This window comes from Ornithorhynchus anatinus, chromosome X5 (genome assembly GCF_004115215.2).
Source record: "Ornithorhynchus anatinus isolate Pmale09 chromosome X5, mOrnAna1.pri.v4, whole genome shotgun sequence".
Lineage (NCBI taxonomy): Eukaryota > Metazoa > Chordata > Mammalia > Monotremata > Ornithorhynchidae > Ornithorhynchus > Ornithorhynchus anatinus.
The window spans coordinates 52,449,721-52,452,166 of NC_041753.1; the positions used below are offsets into that span (position 1 = coordinate 52,449,721).

Here is a 2,446-nt window from a genome sequence, read left to right on the forward strand (position 1 = left end):
GTTGTATTCAGCGGGCGCTTGCTGTGTGCAGAGTAACAATAAACGGACACGTTCTCCGCCCACATCAAGCTTACGGTCTAGAGGGACTCCCGGGCCCTGAGTACGATGCTGTGCATGCTGTAAGCGCTCACTAAATACCACTGATTGGTTGATTGTCGGCTGGAGGGCGGGGGGGGGGGGGGGGGGCGTCCCAATCCACTGTGTCATCCCCAGAGCAACAGCAGCCCTGTTGGTCTGACTTTACCGAGTTGCCACCAGTTGCCACAGCCTGAGGTGGGACAGGGAACAAGCTGCAAGAGCATTAGCGCAGAGGGTCGTGGGTAGTTAACTGTGAGTTATGTGTCCTCCAGCTCTTACCTGGATCCAGTCTTGGACTCGTAGCTAAGGCTGTGGGACCTTCTGTATTCCCCCTCCCCTCCCCGGCCTTGGACTTCTTCCCTGAGTTTCGGAGCAACAATCCAGTGGCTTTCTTCCTCACGGCCACCTGACTGAGCAAGCCCTAGTCGGGTGCTTTGCCTGTCTCTGGGGTGGGGCTCAGGGTGAGCATTCCAGCCCCCAGAGAGAGAGGGGAAGAGCACAGGACCCTCTATGACCCCGCCGAGGAATCTGCTCCTTGTCCAATGTGTGGCGGCCTGTGGAAAGAAGTTTTGACATCTGCTAAAACATTGTTTTTGGAAGCTGTCACTGCTGTTTGCACAGGGTGGGGCTCGGACAGCTGGTAATCTATCGAGACTGGCAGTTAAGTAATGGGGAATTTTGTTCTTTTTCTTTCTGTGGTCACCTAACCAAATCTTCCTTTCCCAATTCAAGACATAGTCTTCCACTGGAAATTCCCCCTTTCCTCCCCATGCCACTTATGTACATATCTGTGATTTACTGATTTATATATTTGTTGCGGGCGGGGAACGTGCCTGTTAGATCGTTGCGTCGTACTCTCCCAAGCGCTTAGTGCTGTGTCCTGCACACAGTAAGCACTCGGTAAATAGGATCGATCGATGGACCGATTGCTTAGAAAGGCTTTTTTTTTCCCTCTCTTTGAAGTTTCCTCTTTCACGTTTGCACCTAGACCGGCATCTCGCCCCGAAAGAAAATGATTTATCTCACTTTAACTGAGTTGTCCAAAATGAATCAGAGGGACGTCAGTCCAGATAGATTTTTATAAAGTGTACCCTATCTCAAACTGTGCATAGACGTGGACAGCTTCATCCGTGACACCAGGAAAGGTGTCCGGTGTGCTATCTGTGTGTGCAGGACCCTCCGACACCTTGGAGGAAAAATCCTTCTGAAGTGTAATAACAGTAATAATGACCTACTGATTCAATCCATCGGTAATATTTTTGGAGTCCCTATCATGTGCAGAGCACTGAGGTAGGCACTTGGGAGAGAAAAATAGAGTTAGTAGACCTGATCCTTACCCTTAAAGCTCTTACGGTGTAATGGAGGGACGGACGCCCGAGTATAGTACAGAGAAGAGGAAGAAGTCGAGGATAGCAGCATAGCCCAGTGGAACCAGTGTGGCCTGAGAGTCAGAGGATCTGGGCTCTAGTCACGGCTCTGCCACCTCTCTGCCGTGTGACCTTGGGCAAGTCACTTCACTACTCTTAGCCTCCATTTCCTCATCTGTGAAACGGGGATTAAGTCCTACTCCCTCTATTTAGACTTTGAGCCCCACAGGGGACAGGGACAGTGTCCAGCTGGAATATCCTGCATCTACCCCAGCGCTTTATACAATACTTGGCACATAGTAAGCACTAAACAAGTACCACTGTTATTATTATTATTGTTGTTGTTGTCTTATGCTGTCGAGTCGTGTCCGACCCATAGCGACGCCACGGACGCGTCTCTCCCAGAACGCCCCACCACCATCTGCGATCGTTCTGGTAGTGTACCCGTAGAGTTTTCTCGGTAAAAATACGGAAGCCGCTGACCATTGCCTCCTTCCACGCAGTAAACCCGAGTCTCCACCCTCGACTCTGTCCCGTGCCGCTGCTGCCCAGCACGGGTGAGTTTTGCCTTGTGGCAGATTGCCTTCCACTCGCTAGCCACTGCCTAAGCTAGGAATGGAATGGATATGCCTCTGCTTGACTCTCCCTCCCGTAGTTGAGACTGGTAGGGTACTGGAAACTCTCCAGGTGCGACCCTGAGAGGGTGGTTATTATTACGACTATTAATGATACTAATATGCCTACATTATGAGTATATTAGTGTTTAGGTGGCGCGAAAGTGCTGCCGTAAGAGTGGGGGGGATGTAAGGTGGGAAGATTAGAAATCGATCCGGGAAGGTCTCCTGGAGGAGATGTGCTTTTAATAATAATAATTATTATTATAGTATTTATTAAGTGCTTACTATGTGCCAAGCACTGTTCTAAGCACTGGGGTAGGTACAAGGTAATCAGGTTGTCCCACGTGGGGCTCCCAGTCTTCATCCCCATTTGACAGATGAGGT

At 50.2% G+C, this 2,446-nt stretch overlaps 1 non-coding gene across 1 annotated transcript; it reads right to left on the reverse strand.

Moving 5' to 3' along the window:
* Nucleotides 1-2,012: 2,012 nt before the first annotated feature.
* LOC114808288 lies at nucleotides 2,013-2,150 on the reverse strand. Its single transcript, XR_003756134.1, has one exon. It is a non-coding gene; the product is annotated as a small nucleolar RNA SNORA7 (small nucleolar RNA).
* Nucleotides 2,151-2,446: the final 296 nt, after the last annotated feature.